At 35.0% G+C, this 21,603-nt stretch overlaps 1 protein-coding gene across 2 annotated transcripts in view; it reads left to right on the top strand.

Annotated features, from left to right (window-relative positions):
- slc1a7b (solute carrier family 1 member 7b) overlaps window positions 1–21,603 on the top strand; it is an 81,357-nt gene that overhangs the window by 9,150 nt on the left and 50,604 nt on the right. The window lies entirely within an intron of this gene.

Genomic DNA, 21,603 nt, shown 5'->3' with positions numbered 1-21,603 from the left:
TTTTTCCCAGATGACTTTCCAATAGCCCAAAATCAGGGCTTTTTTATGATTATCGACTGATCAATATGGGTTTTTGATCTTATGGTCTCATTTGGTCCAAAAGACTTTTAGGTTTCATTTTATTTGAATAAGTTTCCAGTAAAGCCTAAAATCAGGGCTTTTTATGATTATTACTGGTTGAGCAATATGGGTTTTCAATTAAACTATTATGGTCTAATTTGGTCCAAATGACCTCTGGGTTTGCTTTTTTGGATGACTTTACGATAAAAAGATTTTTTATGATTATTGGTTGATCAGTATGATTTTTTGATTTAACTAATATGACCTCATGGTCTCATTTGGTCCAAATGACCTTTAGGTTTCATTTTATTTGAATAACTTTCCAGTAAAGCCTAAAAACCAAGGATTTTTTATGATTATTGGTTGATTAGTATAGGTTTTCAATTAAACTATTATTGTTTTGTTTTGTTTTGGGTGTTTTTTTTTGCATGACTTTTCAGTAAAAGCCTGAAATGAAATGAAATGAAAGGAAAGGAAAGGAAAGGAAAGGAAAGGAAAGGAAAGGAAAGGAAAGGACGTGACATGTGGCCAAGTGGTGGTGACCTCTGGGTTTGCTTTTTTATAGACGACTTTCCAGTAAAAGCCTAAAATTAGGGTTGTTTTATGATTATTGGTCAATATGGGTTTTTTGATTATACTTTAACTCCACACCAGTCTTGAATAATTTGGATAAATGTTGTAGCATCAAGCTCTATTTTAAATGAATGGGAAATGCTGGTTTGAGTTTTTTCCCTTTCCCCCAATTTTTTTTTTTTTTAAATCCAATATCCAATATCTGTCACACATATGCATCTGATTTATGATTTGAAGTGTCATATTACTGTATATCAGGATTAACATTTTACTGCATTGCAATTTTTTTTTAGTTTTCGAATACAAATGTTTAAACATTCATCATTTTTAAAAATTCTTAAAACAAGAAAAAAATATCTTTAATGGTTTAAGAAAAAATAAACCTAATTCAAAAGGAAAACAATTATTTTTCTGAGCCTACTGACAGATATTTTGCCTTGGTGTAAGCATTTGCTTTTCAGAAAACAAGACTTAATATCAGCATCAATTTGCTTCAAGTAAATCTTGATTTAGGAATGTTTAGATATTTGTACTGTACTAAGTAATTAATTTTTTGTGTGTGATTTTCTAGTTCTTCATTAGATTAAAACAACAGCAACTGAATGAACGTCAAACAAACTGTGGCATTTCTCCCTTTTTCATTTCATGTCCACTTCGACTAAAACCTCCGATATGATTCTCAAATACGCCTAAAAATAAAACCTCCACAGGCCATTTGCTGTGACGACCGGGGATTACTGTCCAATCATACAAATGCTCTTAGTAATTGTACATTAAGCAAGTGCTGCTTAGCCTCATGGCGTTTAAAGCAGGTCGGTGATGCTATCTGCCGTTTCAGCTAAATTGCAACGCGCTCTTTAAAAAAAAAGTGGCTTATTTCGCAAGATAGAGAAACCCAGTTTGGACCTAAAAATAAAAGAAAATGTTATGTGCAATATGCATTTTGCATCTGCTTTTATCCAGAGCAACTTATGTTTTGTCAGTACATGCATTCAATGGGAATTAAACCAAGTTCTTGGTGTTTCTACTGTTATGTTTTGTGGAACTACAGGAACATGGCAATATTATTCATGTAAATGTGAGTAAAACGGTCTCTGCCACAGTGAAATCACATTGCACAAAAATCCTAAAATATGTTCCAATTGGCTGTGGTTATACACCATCACAGCATGTCCTCTTCCAGTATTGAGAGATTATTTGTTGATAAGAATGATCTGCTTGCGACACAGTGTAAACAAGAGGAAATTATCATAATAATGTTTGGCTCACTTCATACACCACCCTCTACCTCATACTCAACACATTCTTTGTCTCAGTAGCAAGCCAGCCATTTATAAGCAGTCCGGATATGAAGTACTAAGAACAGCCTCAATAAATACCTTTAATGCACTTTCTATATGTATAGAATATAGTACATGAATATAGTATAGAATATAGTACATACATATGATTTAATGCACTGTGAATTCAGCTATTCATGTCTATTGATTTCTTTTAAACAGAAAAATCGGTTGAGGGCCTATGACGTGTGTGGGGGTTTGTATGAATTATATATGAAAGTCACGACAGGACAGAGAAAGGCTTTAACTAAACTGAAAGCACAGATCACACACACAAACACAGACTTGCATGCATTTAGCCAGTGTTCTCCATGATATAGACTGTTTAAAATAAATACAACTGCAATAATAAAAAATAGCTGCAAGCAGCGATTACCAGGCTTTAAGCGCTTTAAGGCATTTAAGCACACATGACAAAAGATATTATTTAGCAAGCTTGTAACCAAATCCAGGTAATTTACCATAGACATATCATGTTTTTTAACATTTCTGACTGTTATAGCACCAGCTGTGGTCTGATCTCTTAAAACTTTTCATGCTTGTTTAGAATCACCTGTCGCATGTGCTCAGCAGGTTTTGTGAAGTTTTGAATTTTCCTTCAGGCTTTATAGGATTTTGGGTAAATTTGGACAGGCCTCTTTTCTAAAGGACTCCGTTATAGCCTCCCAAAGAGCCCCAAAGAGGGACATGAGTCGAACATGCCCACCAAATTTCGTTCCGATCGGCCTCCGTTAACTATGTGTAAGAGGTGCTTGAATTCGTCGGCCAATGGCGGCCATGTTTTTTGAGATACACAAACGTGCTTAAAGATACTTGTGGTACATTGGACCAAGAGCTTTCATGTTGAAAGGACAAATGGTTGCGCAGTTATAACCATTTTTATGTTTTTTCAATCTAACAGCACCACTAAGTGGCCAATCTCCACGATTTTTTCCTGTGACCTCAGACTGAGCTCTTACATAGGTGTTCTGAGTTTGGCAAAAATATTGCATTCTGTTCATGAGTTATAGGCATTTTATTAAAAGTGGCCCTGCCCTGTTGCGGCAGTGAGTCAAAAGTTCAACTTTTTTTGTTAATTATTGATATTCACTCTCCAGAAAATCTTACTGCACTGGTTTGGTTCTGATCAAGGGAAAAACCTAGGAGTAGTTTGCAAAATGTGGTTTTTAAAATACGTAAAATACCTGAAAATTTCAGATCACGATCAAATCTGCCTGCGACTGAGGGTTTAAGAGTTATGAGGGATTTCGCACTTTTGATTGCTGTAGTGCCCCCATCAGGCCGACTGGGGCGAGCCTTGGCCACGTTGTAGGCGATGTGAGTACCAAGGTTATTTTCGTAAACGAAAACTAAAACTAAGACGAAAACGATTCATCAAAAAACATTTTCGTAAACATTAAAACATGCCATTTACTGTTAAATGCCATTGTCTCTTCTTGAACAGTGTATACGTGGCCGTTGGTCCTTTATAGAAGCATTAAAAACGAAACTTATAAAATATATACCTAGGTTACAGAAAGCGAGCAAGACGCACTCCCTAAGCGGTTATTCATTTCAGCGACAGCTAATTGAGTGTTGAGGCTCCGCCATTATTATTGAATTTCTTTAGTCCCCGTTATGCTTTACCTGCGTATGTTTGCGGAAAAGTTAACACAACAGTTATAGTATCATGATTATGGTTAAATAAGATAAAAGACATCCAGGCCTAAAATAAAAAAGTTATATGCATTTTCAAATTAAATATCACAACACATTTATTCAGTCTAGTGCTTTTAAATAGAATGTAAGCACAACTGTAGATTTATGGAGTAAAAACGCATGACTGCGTCATTTTTGTTTTTATTTGTATTCTTCTACCATCTAAACAATCTCAGCATGCTTTAATTTTGTCACTATAGACATTTGCATCACTAAGAAATCTTTCTTTGGCCTGTGCTCTGGAAGTGATTACTAAAACTAAAACTGAAACGAAACTATATAAAAACTAAACAAAAATGTGTTCACAAAATAAAAACGAACAAAATTATTAATGAAACTAATAAAAACAAAAAAACTAAATTTTATTGCAAATTTGAAAACGATATTAAAATAAAACGAATTTAAAAATCCCAAACTATAATAACCTTGGTGAGTACTACCATCCCTCCAAGTTTCAAGTTTCTACGACTAACAATTTGGTCTGCACAATCAGTTTTACTTGGAGATCGCTGATCCGTGACCATTCTAACAATTACAATATGGTTTCAGCACTATGCGCTTGAACCCCAAAAAGGTTTATAAAGCAAAATAATGAACATCAACAAAAAACTGATCAAAAGTGATCTTTTGATTTGTTTCAAATCAGTTTCCACAAAAACATTAAGCAGAAAAAACATTAATAAGAAGTAACATTATTTATGAAAATGAGCACCAATAATAACTGATAACTGAATAACTGCGTAGTAAATCAGTATATTAGAATGATTTCCGAAGTATCATGTGACACTGAAGACTGGAGTAATGATGCTTAAAATTCAGCTTTGCATCACAGGAATAAATTAGATTTTAGTAACTATTACAATAGAAAACAGTTCTTTTAAATTGTAATAATATTTTACAATATTACTGTTTTTAATGTATTTTTGATCAAATAAATGCAACCCTGGTGAGCAGAAGAATATTTTCTTTTGAATTAAGTATGTGTGCTTGTAATCATAAAAAAATATTCAATCTGTTTATGTGTATAATTTATGGTGCAAACAGTTTTTGAAAGCAAACTATTTTTGACATCAGCTTTTTTCTCAAAGCCATTGGACATTTATGTTTTTTTTCCTACTACACATTCATCTTGACTAGCTATTTTGATAATTGTAAAACCCTGCTGTCCTTCTCCTAGACAAACTTCCAAACTTATTTCACAAAGCTGTCTCCCAACACAGCCTCTCACACTTGCTCTTTTGTTGTTTGTATTGTGGAGAGCAGAAGCTGAGTGCTACATCTGTTGGAGTGGCTTTGTGTTTGTGTGTAGAGCTCAGCGATAGCGATGTAATGACTCCATGTAATCTCAGCACTGGCACTGAAAAGTTGCTGCAGGCAAAAAGAGGTGACTGTGAGTCATGCTTCGCATTAGTCTGAAGCACTTCTGTCTTAATCGTTTTTTGGCAAAGCAAATGGGAGATGAAACACTCTCATTTGGACACAAAAAATGTTTACGTGCACTGAAGAAGCAGCTTTTGTTAGTGTGGTTGTTGTTTTATAAACATTGTATTGTGTGTGCAGTTAGTACAATCGCAGCAGCGTTTCTTTGTTCTCTTTCAGATGTGCGACTATTTTTGGGTTTTGCATTGAATGAGACAAAAGAAGACACAGCAAGCGCATGTTCAATAGTTGCACTGAAAAAGTCTAAATGTGCTGAGAGTGATAGTCACAGATGATCACAAAAATGTGCGCAAGTATACATAGACTCCACCATGCTGGATCAAATCTGGCATGATCCAGCTCAAAGAGAATGAAGAATAAAAAGGATCATGTTAATTATCCCCATTTTATTTTCCTTCATGGAAATGATGAAAGTCAATATCAAGGTATCAAGCAAAAATCCTAAAAAGCAGTCCATACAATTTGTGAACCATTTTCCATGGTCTTTTAGGGCTGTTTAAGGAAACAACAGAAAATTGAACCTGTTCACTGAAAATTTGCTCAGTGCGGTTCACTGGAATATATGCACTGAATGGGGACATTTTGGGATGAATAATCGGGACGAAAAATGGCTCGAATCATAGAGCAATCATGCAGACCCCTTCAGTGATACTTAAATGTTCTTTTTGTCATTTTTTGAGCTCAGCAGTGCTCATTCCTGTTTAACATATGGAAAAGAGCCATGCATACAATGCAAATAGAAAAAAAAATCGAATTTTATCATTTTGCTTTCAAAAAAAACTGAAAAACCACACAGGTTTGAACTAACAGTGGTAGCTGGTTTTACATTTTACAATTTACAAAGGTATTTTGTGGTCATTAGTCATGGTTTAACCCAGCTGGTTTATATAGTTGACCAGTTGACCACCTAACAGACCAAACTGGACCATACACCAAAAACCAGTTTGACTACTGTAGGCTCCCTTGTTAAAAAGAAGTAAACTTTTACATAGTTTTAGTTTTTTTAATGAAAATTTACAAAAAAAAAAAAAAAAAGTGTGAACTGAACATATTTTTTTTCCAGACAATTAAATGCATGTTATTTGCAATTCAAATAAAATTGTTATAGTTCAAATTTAGGATGCAAAGCAATCAAAATGCGATTTTGACCCAGTTATTTAGGACTTAAGAGTACATCATAATTCTGTTTTTGAAATATGGTTAAAGGGGTCCTATTATGCTTTTTCACTTTTTGAATTTTAGTCAGTGTGTGGTGTGTATGTTTGGGCATAAAAAAGATCTACAATGTTACAAATCTCAAAGTCCACTCCAAAGGGAGATATTTCGTTTTTAAAAAATTCCTTTTCAAGAACTACAGCGAACGGCTCCTTTGGACTACAGCGTTTGTATTCCGATGTTATGCTGTCACAATGTGGCCCATTAGAATATCATTAAAATAAATCCCACCTACTGAAATTCTAATGGTTGGGGGGTGGGGAGTGACGAGGTGGGGGATTAGCTTAACTTTAGCGATGCAGCATGGAGAGCCACTTCTGGGATGCTTCAACTAGATGCGGCGCGGGCATTAACACGAGCATTAATAGTGGGGTATGTATTTTTTTTTTTCCAAAAAGTTTTAGATAACTGAGTTGGGCCGATTACCAAAACAAACTTGTAGCCAATCAGCAGTAAGGGGCGTATCTACTCATGATGGGGAAGAGAAAGCGCCGAGCCGAGCGCGACAGAAAAACAGCGATGGCGAATTAAAAAACAAAAGAGGAAAACATCTGCGGAACAAAAGAAGGCTTACGATAAGGCAGTGGTTCTCAATTCAAGTCCTCGCGCCCCCCACTCTGCATAACACACCTGAATTCAGATCACCAGCTCATTGGAAGTGAGCTCCATGTATGAACTGTGTTTCGACTGACATTGTTCCATACACAGTATTCACTGCCTCCTACTCCCTGATCATGTGATGTCCACTTCGCAGGGCACTTACGGTGGAATAGAACAAACGTTGATCGTGATGAGAGATACATACTAAATATGCAGAGCTGGGGGGCGCGAGGACTGGGATTGGGAAAGAAGGCAAGAAGTAGGACCCATGTAAATATCAGGTCAGCTTTCCAGTGCTGGAGAGAACTAAAGGGGAAGGAAATCAATGCGTTTTTTGTAAGAAAAATATCCATATTTAAAACATAAGCATCACTTTAATCTAGCTTGCGCTAACAGTTGTACATGAAATTTGCTACTTTGGCTAGGGGTGTGGCAGTACTGAAACACCGTCTAAGCTGTTTGCCAATCACAACACACTGGGACAGCTAACCAATCACAACACATTTCGTTTTTCAGAAGGCGGGCCTTCATCAAACCCGGAACTAATCGAGCCTTTTGTACCAGGCTGGGGTGAAAGGTATTGCAATAATGTAAATTATGTGAAAAATAATGCCACCAAGCCTTAGAGCATGTTCTAGTCAGAGTATGTGAGCGGAGCAGAGTGGGAGCAGAGTGCGGAGTTGAGAACTATTGTAAAATGAACTATTATTTTCATCCTTTACAAACAAAATTTGCACTGAAAAAAGCAGATGATACTTTTTAATGCCGACATCCACGTAATAAGCTTGATAAGAATGTGGTAGGAAAATAGTTTGCACATTAGTGGTCCAATAAGCCACAAAACTTTTTATTTGACTGTAATATGTTATGTGATATTTCAAAACATACTGAAATACAGGTGTTCCTGATCAGCTGAGCAAGGAGTGGGAAATGGTGAACCCGGAGCGGAGCTGGAGCGGACTGATTATTGAACGCTTGGAGCGCGGAGGGGAAATTGTTGCCGCTCCACTCCGCTCACAAACTCTGATTCTAGTACACCCCCAAAACCAAAACAAGACTTTGTAAAAAAGCATAATAGCTACAAAAGTTATTTAGGCTAGGGCAGTTACTGATTTTCTCTGTCTTTTGTTCATGGCCCCAAATACTGCAAGCTGTAGCGATATACATATTGCGATATTTCGATAATTTTGATATTGCACAGCCCTAGTACTTTGTATGTTATGTATATATAAAGACACACACATATTTTGAAAATATTTACATGTGTATATTTATATTCATACATATTCATTTTATATATAAATATATGTATTATATAATCATAACATAGTTTCCTTAATTATATACACTACCGTTCAAAAGTTTGGGGTCAGTACATTTTTATTGTTTCTGTTTTTTTTTTTTTTTTTTTTTTTTAAGAAATTAATACTTTTATTCACCAAGGATGTATTAAGTTAATAATTAAAAGTTTATTAAAAGTTAATAATAAATAATTTACATTGTTATAAAATATTTATATTTTGAATAAACACTGTACTTTTTAAACTTGTTATTCATGAAAGAATCCTGAAAAAAAAAAAAAAAAAAAAAAACAGGTTCCAAAAAATATTTGGCAGCACAACTGTTGATATTATCCAACATTGATCATTCTAATAATAAATCCGCATATTAGAATGATTTCTGAAGGATCATGTGACACTTATAGTAACAGCTGATAAAAATTCAGCTTTTCATCACAGGAATAAATTCTATTTTAAAGTATGTTAAAATAAAAAACATTATTTTATTATTGTAAAAACATTTTGCAATATTACTGTTTTTTTTCTATATTTTTAATCAAATAAATGCAGCCTTGATAAGCATAAGAGACTTCTTTAAAGACTATTACAAGTCTTACTGACCCCAAACTTTTGAACGGTAGTGTAAATGCATGTGTATTAATATATACATAATATATATACACAGTACACACACATATTATGTACACAAAAACTTTCATTTTGAATGCAATTAATCACAATGAATCGTTGCCCAGCACTAATATAATTATGTAAATAGATATAAATTTGTAGGCTATTTACATTTATTTTTAATTTACACAGCTGCATTTAAAATATACTTTAAATGTAATATCAATTAACTACAGTTAAAATTATAATGAGGTGCTTTATTTGTTAATCAACACATGAAAATAAGTGTACTCCTTTAAAGAATGACAAACAATTAAAACAATGATTTAAAATGTGTAAAATGTTTTCTTTGACATTATTAGACTGCACTTTTTAAAAGTGTGCTTAAGTGTGTTAAGAAACAACCACGAAAGTTAAATTTCTTTAAGTACACAAGTTGCCTTAAGTTGTGTATTATTAATATCATATCTGCAAGTACAGATTTTTAAGAATATATATTTTAAGATTTGAAGTTCACTACAAGCGCACATTCAGTACAATACTTCGTATTCTTAAGGTTGTATGATCTAGTTTTTCCTTGCAGTGAGGTTAATAAAAATACACTAGACGGACAAAAATGACCTGATGATGGATAATCCCTTGATCTCTGATATTTGTGTACTATATGTATTTTGCTTTAACAGCTTTGAAACCAACCTGATGAATTTCGTTTGCAGTGCACCATTAAAAAACCTCTGTAAATATTACCTTTATTTGTGTAGCTCGACACCAAGACAGATGGGAGGCTCTTTTGCTTGCTGCGTTCACAGACAGAGTCCTTACTGGGACTGAACTCATCTCTCAGTGTCAAACCAACTGAGCGTGAGCAGAAATGCAAACTCTCACTGAAGCTCGGCAGGCTTCTGTTGTGTGTTTTTTTAAAATACTGGTATAAAATGAATCCTGCAGCGCGTGGTATGACGCTTATGAAGTGACTAGGAATATCTCACACATTCAGAAAGACAGCAGGAGCTTTTGAAGGTTGCTGCTTGTGTGGCCCTAAATGAGATCCTGCTGCGATTCTGCTGAGTCCCTGAGCAAGACAATTGAGGGAGTGACATGTACAAATTTTTTTGTGGAGTTATACAATGTATGGAAGCTGTCATGCTTCAAAAAGAACTAAAAGCACCTGAAAAACATCTTGAAAGTGGTCCATTCACCTGGTGTTTTGTACAATGTCTTTGTTTGAGGAACAGGCTGAACCTAAACACCTGGACCTTCAAACTTAACTTGCATCATGAATGTGCCAGGGCTGAAACAGGGTTATTATAGTTTACTACAAAAATATATTAAAAAAAAAAACAATAAATTGTGAAATGAAAAAAAATGTTAACTGAAATAAAGTAAAACATAAAAATAACTTAAAATTATGTTATTTCACATAGTTGCCAAGGCAACATTTCTCATTTTTGTTTAGTTTATGTACTAAAATAACTAATCCTATTCAAGCCTGTTTTTGCCACAGAATAATAATTATAAAAAAAGGTAACTGCAACATTTTATCTCACAATTCTGAGCTATAAACATGCAATGGCAAGAAAAAAAAAACTGAATTGTGAGATTATTATTACTTTTATTTATTTATTTTTATTCTGTGGCAGGAAAAGGCTTCCATAAAAAATAAAAATACAAATTAATAAAAACTATATAGCCATAAATAATAAAACTACAAAATACAAAATTAATAAAAGTAACTAAAATTAAAATGAAAGCAGAAAATATAAAAATAAATAAGTACTTTAAAATATTAATAAAAACTAATTACTTGATATACTAAAATAACTAAAGCGGACAAAAAAATTGAAATCCCATTTAAATATCCCGATTTAATATTTTGAAAATATATTTTGAAAAACTATATTGGAAAAAAAGACAATCAATAACATGTACTAAAATTTAAACAGAAAATATAGAGAAAAAAATTCAGAATAATACAAATTTAATAGTATCTTAATTATACTACCCTAGCACTGGTCTGAATGTCTGTGAGAATCAACGAGATTTGAGAGCAAGGATTGAAGGTAAGATTTCAGTCAATAATGTGTTCATCACACAAAGCTATTGTATGGCCTTGGAAAACTTATAAGATATAACAAGTTTGCTATAATGGCTTTTTGTAGCTGGAAAAACGCTAATGATGTCTATTTTCACTGCATTGTAAAGAAAACACAGAAAGAAAGCAAGTCTTACATGTTTGCAAACAACATGAGGGTGAGTAAATTATGACAGAATTTTCATTTTAAGTGATTTATTCCTTTCAAGACAAGCTGTGTTTCAATATCTGCTTATCCTGAGGGCATCGCCACAGATGACGTACAGACGTCACCACATCTCCAGATGGAAAACATACAAAAGCCTCCAGGAAATTTGAATATTCATCTATGTTATCTAGTTTTTTTTTTTTTTTTAATTATTAATGGCCACATCAGACACCAAGGCCTCAGTGCTGTATAGATGACAGTAGACAAACTCTAAATTCAAAGAAACAGTTCACTCAAAAATTCATGTACTCACACTAATGTAGTTCCGAACCTGTATTACTCTTTTTTTTTTTTTTTTTTTTTTGCCAGGTGAAACAAAATGAGATGTTCTTTTCCATGTGGAGACAGATAATGACCATCTTTCAGGCTCCAGAAAGAATGATCTTTCATATTCAAAGCTTTGTATCCAAAGTCATTACCAACTTAGAATTCAATCTGTTCATCATGCAGTGTTATTGTAAAATTTCATAAAACTTAGTAGGCTTTCAAATGAGCCCGCTTCAAAGTTCTTTATGAAATACATTCTTTGATTTAGGAACAATATTACCTGATTAACAGTTGATCTTCAACTCCACTCGTCTTACAAGTAATTAGTGGCTTTGTTCCACTAGATGGCAGGATTCAAGCAGGTGTCCTGAGGTCTTGAGAAAGCACTTCACGGGAAAACTTTGTGATGTTTGTACTCTGAAATTAGAGTTCACCAAGATGTTAGTATTTAATACGTTAAACCATACAAAGTATACAAATATACTTTTTATTTAGTAAAACTTTTTTGTTAGATAGATAGATAGATAGATAGATAGATATGAATGCTTGAAATGCTTTACCAAATGACAGATGTTACAAAGACCGAATTTTGTTTGTTTGTAGACGAGTCCCTTTGACTTTAGTTCCGTTAGCGGTTCTCGCATGTTCTCCCGCTGATGTAAACAAAATAATTGGACAAGGTTTCAAAACCAATATTGAATCTACAGAGCGATTACACGATTGTTGTACGATTACAGAACGAATGAATCTGGTTTTCGGTTCTTTTTAGTGAATCTAAACATATAACACGACCAATGTTTGAATACGAAACGATCGACTCCTGTTGACGGTTAATTTTTAGTGAATCAAAACAAACAGCGTGAATAGTGTAGGAAGTACTCGACAACAGACGACTGTTTTAGGCCTATGAGGTGGATACTGTAAAGAATAAAAATGCTAACAGTGAAGCCACTGCAGTTTTAAAATGACTCTGATGAATGTTTTCTTAATAGTGAATCATACTGCGCGAACGAACGAATGACTCTCGCGGTTCTTTTTAGTGCAGCCAATCAAAAGATTACAAAACAAATAACTGTTATGAGCAGTTCTTTTCAGTGAATCAAAAACATACAGCGCGACTAGTGTAAGTACTGACTCGGGTTTTTTTAATAAATGAAAAAGCTAACACCGCAGCCACTGCAGTCCGATTCCCCAACGAATGATTCTAATGACTAAAATGAGCCGATTCTTTTTAGCGAATCAAAAGCATACAGCGCGAGTCGCGCGACCAGTGTTCTTTTTAGTGAATGTGATCACAAACATACAGTGCGACAGTGCACGACTCACCAAAAATATGACTCTTATGCGTCGTTTTTTTTTTTTTTTTTTTTTTTGAATGAATGAATGAATGAATGAGAAAGCTAACACGCAGCAGTCCAATTCCCGAACAAATGCTTCTAATGACTCTGAGCCGGTACGTTTTAGTAAATCAAAAGCATACGACCCGACAACAACTGACTCTTAAAGGGGTCATCGGATGCTAAGTTCACTTTTTCATGTTGTTTGAACATTAATGTGTGTTGGCAGTGTATGTACAAGTCTACCCTATACTGATAAAAATCCATGCAGTGGTTTTTAATTAATCTGTAAAAAACCTTTTTCAAATCGAGCGGTTCTCAGATGCCTGTCGGTGTGCCGTCACACCCACAGAGGCCGCTCACACGATAGTTGATTGACATGAGCGTCTTACCTCAGACCAGCTGTCACAGTCCAGTAACTTTCCATGTTTTGATGCCAGAGCAGGGATGTAAGTTAGACAAGAATATCTCCGATTGAGGTGTTGTGTTGCTGGATGTAATAATGAACATAGTGGTCGTCACTCCCGACATCTGAGCCGCTGAAGATGCAGTAGATTATGTTTGTTTGTGAAGGGAATGCGCCTCCCGATCTACATATATCCGTCTATGTTCGCGCGAATCATTCATGATCCAGCTTCACTTACAGCAGAAGTGAGTATAAGCGTTTTTTTATGAATCTTTGCGATCGCCTTTCCTTATAACGTGGTAGTTAGGAAGTTTAGCGGCTAAACGCTAAATGCGGCTAAATGCGGCTAATGTAAACAAGACCGTCTTTCCACAGAGAGAAGAGAGGGGCGGGGCGAGCAGAGCTTATTTGCATTTAAAGGAACAACCCCTTAGAATGAGATGATTTTGACAAGGTAAAAAGGGTGTTGTTTTACAAAACCATTGAGAATTTTTAATCAAAGTATATTAGAGACTTTTCATTAAGACCCTAAAGAATCATATCAACTTGTGGAAAATGGGCATCCGATGACCCCTTTAAAGGAGAAGTTTACTTCCAGAACAAAACTTTACAGATACTTTACTCACCCCCTCGTCATCCAAGATGATCATGTCTTTCTGTCCATATAGTGGACTTCAATGGTGCCCCCAAGTTTGAACTTCCAAAATGCAGTTTAAATGCAGCTTCAAATGGCTCTAAATGATCCCAGCCGAGGAAGAAGGGTCTTATTTTCATAACAAATTGACAATTTATATACTTTTTAACCTTGTAGTCTGTGAAATCCGGGTCAATACAGTTTGGGTAGGTCGAAAAAAACCCTTCTCGTTTTCTTCTTCAACGTCAAAATCATCCTATGTCGCTGTTTTACCTTTTTTTGTGTAGGGTGGTTGATGTTCTTTGCATATTCACTTTGTAAACACTGGGTTGGTACTTCTGCAGCGATGTAGGATGATTTTGATGTTGGGAAAGAAAACGAGATGGGAGTTTTTCGACATACCCTAACTATATTGACCATATTGACCCGAAAAAAAAAACACAAAGTTCACGCAGACCTACACAAGATGAGCGTTTGAGGTTAAAAAGTATATAAACTGTTAATTTTAGAGCAGAGGTGCTCAGTTCTGCTTCTGGAGATCTACCTTCCTGCAGAGTTTAGCTCCAACCCTGATCGAACACACCTGAACCAACTAATTAGGATCTGAAGGAGCACTTGATAATTACAGACAGGTGTGTTTGGTCAGGGTTGTAACTAAACTCTGCAGGAAGGTATATCTCCAGGAGCAGGATTGAGCACCCCTGATTTAGAGCCATTTAAAGCTGCATTTTGGAAGTTCAAACTTGGGGGCACCACTGAACTCCACTATATGGAGATAATTCCTGATTTTTTTTCCTCAAGAAACATAATTTCTTATCGACTGAAGAAAGAAAGACACAAATATCTTGGATGACAAGGGGGTGAGTAAATTATCTGTACATTTTTGTTCTGGAAGTGAACTTTTCCTTTAAGAGCCATTTTTTTAATAAAAAAAGAATGAATAAGCTTACGGTGCAGCCACTGTAGTACGGTTCCCAAACCGAATGATACTGAGTCGGCTCATCTTAATGATTCAAACTTAATAACTCTGACACTTAAATAGTTGTTGATGTTTTGTTTATATGACAACGTGTACTTAAATACTTAGTTTTTTAAGTAATATTAAAAATAAATAATAATTAATTAATGAAATCTGTTTCCACATTTGTTGTTAAGCAAATTACTGGTTTGCATTTATGCTCTAAAAAGTCATGAAGTAATCTGTGTAAACACATAGTTTGCAAGAACTGTTTTATTTTTGTATGAATTAATGAATAGTTGTATTTCATGCACTGAAATAGAACATATAAAAAGATATATTCGCCATGACTAAATCCATTTCTTTTTCCCCGAATAGATATTCGTTGCTCAGACAGCACACGTACGTCTGCAGATCTAAAGATCACTTGATCTGAAAAGCATCTGCTGTGTACGACCTGGCAGACGTCTGCAAGATGTCAGTTTTACATACATTCTGAATCATAAACATCCTAAAGACATCTAATAGACATTTGATAGGAAACGTCCTATAGACGTATTGCAGATGAGCAAACACTGTATAAAATACGTCTTTCAGATGTAAATGCAAACATCAGATATTCAGGAAAACTACTACCCTGATAGCACAAGTACGTCACAGAGATGTCTATTTGACATCTGCATTTACATCGTATTTTTTACAGTGTTTGCTCATCTGCAATACGTCTATAGGACGCTTCCTATTAGATGTCAAATAGACGTCCATTAGATGTCTTTAAGACGTTTATGATTTAGAGAATGTATGTAAAAGTGTCAGATGTTTGCACACAGCAGATGCTTTCCAGATCAAGTGATCTTTAACAGACATCTTGCAGACGTATGTGTGCTATCTGCAACTGTAATGCAACTGTTACAGAATGCTAGAGGAACAAGAAACGAAACATATACCAAAGAAACTCAGGAAACAGTCACAGACTATTGTGACATTTTAAAGGCCATCTATAAATGTACCAGAAGTACTCGTCAAAATGTGAAAAGTTTGATCCGCAGCAGTTCTGCATTAGTCCAAATGAGGCTCCGCAGTGAAAGTTCAGATGTTCAGATTTCAGCCTTCATGAGGTTTTGCTCTTAAACATTTACTAATATGTTCCGCTCAGCAAGGACACTGGAGCACTCATGCCTAAATTGCTTTTTAGACTTTAAAAAAGAAACACTGTGCTCTAAAACTTGCATGGAGTGGCTTTTAGAGCACAGCAGACTGCTCGAAGGACTTGTTCTTGTTTTGCTGCCTAAAAATTTAATCATTTATGGAAAAACCAAACAATAAGAATATTCATAATAATTCATTATTTTAAAATTAATAAAATGATTGATTTGTTTGGCATGAGTGCAGTGTGCTTCCTTGTCTACTGTAAGACTAGTGGAAAGAAAACATCCAAAGTGCACATTGTTATTACACTTCATCTAACTGAATCTGTAGACTTCAATTACGATACAGAAATCTCTAGTTCATTAGCACTTACATACACCGAATAATGTTTTATATGGTAAAAATTTGTATTGTTGTATTGTATACATTTTTATTGTTGTTCATGCTGCACAGCCCTTGTTATACTATTATATGTAAGCATGATGTACCTTGTTACGCTGCCATCCGGCCTCTGCTATCGCACACAGATGAGCCACTTACGCACAAATCAATGGCTAATTTTTAAACAACTGCTTTGCAGTTCTTCTCAGAGTGAAGGAACAAAGGCATATCATTACAATTCTACAGCAGAAATGGAGCATTCAAAAACAGAGCATGAGATGTTCTTAAAGAAATAATGGCAATTACATTTCTATTGTAAATTATGGGTCTGTACATCTTGCAACATGAGAAAAAAATCACAACATTCGGACCCGTCCTTTTTATAATTTCTTCAGCAAGACCTGCGGATACAGCATTGAAGTGGCTCCCACTATAATTAAAGTTATCTAATCAATGCAGGTAGAAAGAGAACTTTCGTTTTAATATTGCAACAAGCAGATAGGAACGTTTTCAATGAGATAATTTGCCATGTTTCTTCCCAGAAGTTCCTCTTCAGAAATGATTGGCCTCAGTAAGGAGCCATTACATTAAAAGGGTTTACAGTAATTACAGGGTCTATTGGACCTGGAGGTCATTTCGGTATTTATTTACAGCACACTGACATTTTTTTTAATGTGTTCTGAAAGTAACACAATTCTCTATATACACCCTTGCATAAAAAGTAATAGATTTAAAATGCATTTATTTTATACTAAGTGTAGTTCAAGTCTATTAACATATTTACTGACATATCGCTCGAGACATACTGGTTATAATTAAACTTTATTTGGAGTACTACTTGTCCACAATGCACATTTCTTAATAATAAGCCTGTTTTAATGTCACTATTGATGAGGATTGTAGAATCTTTCAATAATATATCAGTCTTTAAATGTAAAATATTTAAAGTGTACCTAAAGTATACTTGCAGTAGTTCCACTTTAGCACAATCAGATATACTAAAGTATATCTTTAGTTGGACTTCAGCACTACTTCTGCACAATTAATGTGCATTACGTACAAAATTAGTTAGCAGACTTTAAATATAGCAGTTTAGTATACCAAAAGTACAATTGTAGGGTATTTTTATTAAATACATAATATGTAAATGTATTTGTAGTATACTGGGCATGAAATAAATGTATTTTAAGTACATTTTAGTATATTTATTTTTCACTAGGGCAGCAGTTGAAAAAAGTGCAAATGCATGAATGTCACTGCATTGGTTCAAAAACATTTATTGTAAAAGAGCACTGAAAACAATGGTGTAGGATTTAGCCTACTTTGAAACAATTTACTCAGAAATTGCTTATAAATTCAACAAAATGATTTAAACTTGAAATTTTGAAGTACAAAAACTGAAATTTCTTGTAAACAGTTTTAAAAAATATTTTTTAAGTGCATACCCTAGTGAGAAATAAATATACTTAATTGTATTTAAAATACATTTATTTAATGATAAGTATACAAAAAATAGACTGACATGTCTATACTAATTGAAAATACACTTTAAATGCAGTTATTTCATGCTTTCATCAAGCACAAACTTAGTGCAAATTGATTTGTAAAATAGTATACTTTTTACAAATGCATTTGGACTAGGATGAAATATATATATATATTCCTCTTTAAGAAAGTACACTGGCTAAGTTCTTAATTCCATCTACAACATCTTTAAAAGTGATTTTAAGTGTTGCCTGAGCACAAAAAATACTTTAAATATGACCTGCACACACAAACACACCCACATAAACTAACTGGACGTAACCTTTGCAAGAGGATGCCAACTTCATAAGTTCCCCAATGACATGTCCATGCTCACTCAACCCAACAACTAGTCACCGTAAGGGATAAATCAAACAACTCATCTTATGATCCTATGGAAGTATGATGACCATATGAATGTATGCATGTTAGGATTGTTTGTACTGTATGTTGTCATATCATTCTCACCGAAGACTATGGCACAAAAGACAATATCATATTCTGTGTATTGACATTTGTTTGTTCATTTGCCTCTTAAAAGTGTCTTAAGTTTTTTAATAATGCAATTTTAACATCGGCCTAAATAGGCTACAGTATGTTCAGTGAAGGGGGCTTGATAAGTCGGTCTCTCCTCACCTTACTTTCATGAGTTGTGAAATTCACCAACAATTGGTTTTGCTAAACTTTTGCTGAACATTTGAACTAGAGCGCACACTATTGGGAATCTCTGTTGCATATTTGGCACATTTTTCAGATAAAACCTTTAGAGAAACTTATTGCAGCTAAAGACACGAGTCTCACCATGTATTTCAAATCTGAAAATGATAAAACTATTTTAAGATGAGATGATGTCTGTATTTTTATTAGATGAGACATTCTTTGTGGGCAATCCAAAGAAAATGTGAGGTATGAATTGAAACATCTAGTATGTTTCTGCTATAAGGTGCTGTAAGGGCAGAATTTCCAAACTTTTTTGCCTATACAGTGCAGATGTAACAATAAGGAATTTGCACATAAAGCAATTTAATTTACTTCAGTGATTAATTTTTGTTGACTCGTCTGTTGACCTGTTATGTTAAATGTACAATACAATACACTGTATTTGAGTTCTACTTGTTGACTATAAAAATAGTATAGAGATAAATAAATGTTTTAAGGTGCAAATAATAATAATAATAATAATAATTCATAATGATGCAGTACTTTGTATAATTATGACTTTTACCTTTTCAATAATTTAACCACACTTCAAAACAACATATAGTCAGTTTAAAATGGTGAAAAAAATTCACATACTTGACCAGAAGGTTTATAACTTCAGTATATTCCCAGTACACTTCAATGCACATGTACCAAAACATTTTTTTCCAGAAATGTTTTTTTAATGTACTGTACAGACAAAGACCACATTGCACTTTGAAATGTGGACTGCATGCAGCCCTTTGGGCAGTCAAAATATTATGAATTATTAGGAAAGGAAAGGAAAGGAAATGACGTGACATGTGGCCAAGTATGGTGACCCATACTCAGAATTTGTGCTCTGCATTTAACCCATCCAAGTGCGCGCATACACAAGGTGAACACACACCCGGAGCAGTGGGCAGCCATATTGCAGTTGGGGGATCAGTGCCTTGCTCAAGGGACTCACCTCAGTCGTGGTATTGAGGGAAGAGACAGCGCTGGTTATTCACTCCCCCCACCCTTAATCCCTGCCGGACCTGGGACTCAAACCCTCAACCTTTTGGTTACAAGCCCGACTCCCTAACCATTAGGCTACAGCTGCCCCCCTTAAACGAATGTATATAATAATTAACGTTATTTTATATTATATTACTTACGAATTATTAAAATGATTCTGACCAGCCCTCTAAGCTACAAAGTTAAAAAATTAGAAAGTTAAAAGTTAAAATGTCAAAAGAATTTAGAGACGTTAACTACATGAAAAGTAACATTAAGATTAAAATAATTATTAAAATGTAGTAAATGTATTAAAATAATTTCACTGCATGCCTCACATATTAATCCACAGCGTACTGCGAGACTAGGCGTGTTTCCATTACAGATCTGCACAAAACTTTGGCGATATTTTATAAATGTCGAAAAAAAGTACTACGAAATGACAACGTTTCCATTAACCGATGTTATGCGACTAAAACGTGATTTGTTCCCCTCGCGATAGGTCATGGCAACGGATTTTGGTGGGATTTGGACGGATTTTGGCTTTATTTAATCGATGGCGTATGCGTGTATCTTTACAGAAGCAGCGCGAAGAGCCGCTTCAGAAACGTGTGTGGCGCTGCTGGTATAAACATCAGCTCCGGTGCGTCGGAGCCGTTACGCGCCGCAGATGCGTGCAGCGTACACAGTCTAAGCATTAATATCAGGGAAAGCCCCTTATACTTGAGAACGGCTACGTATGAAGTGTTTCTTGGAATTTATAGTACGTTGAAGAATGATCATATGACTTTTTATATATGCCATGTGACCTGTAAATGAGAAAAAGCCGTTTCCATTGCAGTTTTGAGAAATATTCCTTTTTCGAATTGCCTGAAAAACCACCTCATGCGAGCGTAAAAACTTTTTTGCGATATATGGGAGTTTTTGTGAAATTGACGCGTTTCCATTAGGCGTATTTTCAATTCGCAATTTAAATTTGCGCATCTTGAAGGGTAATGGAAACGCGCCTACTGTCAAACCTAGCCTACGTTCACACAGACAATATTAGAAAAGCGATTGTAAGCTGCTGTGTGAACGGGACATTTCGAGACTCACACCTCTAAGTAAATGCGGTTGTCAGTCCTAAAAACTGACAGTGTGAACGTGGCCATAAGCAGTTCTGCACGTTCACATTCCAAACTGGACTGTCTGTTTTGCGTGTACAAGAATAAAACTATACATTCTGCCGGTTTATCCAAATGTTTCCTGCTGCACACTCTTCAAGCAAAACATCTCTCAAAAAATGTTTGTTTTGGTTTTAAATGATACAATTATAGCTCTAGTGATAATTTGTTGTCTACTGCAATGGCATTCAAATGTGAAGTGTGTCTAAATGTTTCTGGGGAACCCAGTAAAAGTAAAAAGAACTGCAGGCATTCTGAAAGGTATTTTGCATGAGCTCTGTGGATGTTATTAGAGACTGTCTGTGTGGTCAGTCTCTCAGTTGATTACTGGGTTGCAAATGTCAACAGCTCAATCAAAGTGCATAGTGCCACTTGAACTGATACAGTAACACATGCAGAGACACACACTTATCCAGCTCTGAATAGCCAGTCCTTACTGCCAAAATGCAGCACACCAAAGCTCTATAGCCAACATTATCATTCGCAGCATCATCTTCTGCATCACATTCTCTTTCTGATTGTTTCTGAAGGATCTGAGGGACATTTTATCAGAATTCGCTCTTTAATCGTTTATAACTGAAAATGTACTCAACAGCTGATAGACAGAGCCATATGAATATATAGCAGCTCAGATCATTTGTTTGTTCATATTGAATTTGACTGTTCATACCTAAACCTCAAATTCTTTCCCTCACAGCATTTTTTTTATAAGTTGCCAGCCATCGCTAGCACATTTGATAATTTTCACAAAAATTTCATTCCCTATCTCTATGCAATATCTTGCTTAAATGGAGAGCAAATGGAGACATTTGCAAGTCTGTTACTTCTCAGAAAAAGACCCCTGACATATGTCTCTTTTGGGATTTCATCAGAAATCTTGACAATTGTTTCCCAAGCAATAATTCTCTGAGAGGGGCTGTGATGGTCGCAATGACAACCGCGCCTAGGTTGCCACCGGCAGTACTGCACGT

Source organism: Labeo rohita, chromosome 23 (assembly GCF_022985175.1).
Source record: "Labeo rohita strain BAU-BD-2019 chromosome 23, IGBB_LRoh.1.0, whole genome shotgun sequence".
In the NCBI taxonomy this organism is placed as follows: domain Eukaryota; kingdom Metazoa; phylum Chordata; class Actinopteri; order Cypriniformes; family Cyprinidae; genus Labeo; species Labeo rohita.
This window is presented reverse-complemented; position numbering and strand designations above follow the sequence as displayed.